Below are 641 nucleotides of genomic sequence, written 5' to 3'. Positions count from 1 at the left end.
ACGGTTCCTGTAATCCCAGACTGACTCAATCTGAAAACAGATGTTTGTGATGAGTTTTCTGTGGTTCCTCACAAGAATCAGTGAAGCATCTCAAGTGTCTGGCACTCAAATACTACTTTAGTCATAACTGCACCATTCTTCCCCAAAAATAATCATTTCAAAGTCAAGAGTTTGTTTTATTCAAAAGCAAAAACAATGGTAGACCTATTTCAGCTCGGGCCACTTACCCACATATTCTCACAGCCCTTTGACTGCAGGCAGGAACAGGTTAAGGAATGAATGTTTAGACAGAGCTTAGTTTTTCTTCCTCTGTGTGCAGATGTGTGTGTGTGAGTGTGTCACAGCTAAAGCTCATTACTCTTTTAGAAAGAGTTTTAAATATGCAGATCACACACACATGCATCTTATCAGTGTCTAACTGTGAGCAGCTTCTGTTCAGTGGTAAGACAGAAGATGACCTGAAGCACAGAGGAAATGATAAAGGAGGATTCTTCAGGATTTGAGGTCAGTCGCTGAAGCAGGGTGGACTTCCTCTCCATGTCTGCACACCCAGAACGGGCTGAGAGCCAGGGACACGGTCATAAACGCTTCACTCTCGCTGATCAGTGCAACTGCTGCACAAACTACAGGACTCAGATTCT

Source organism: Barbus barbus, assembly GCF_936440315.1.
Source record: "Barbus barbus genome assembly, chromosome: 5".
In the NCBI taxonomy this organism is placed as follows: Eukaryota; Metazoa; Chordata; class Actinopteri; order Cypriniformes; family Cyprinidae; genus Barbus; species Barbus barbus.
This window is presented reverse-complemented; position numbering follows the sequence as displayed.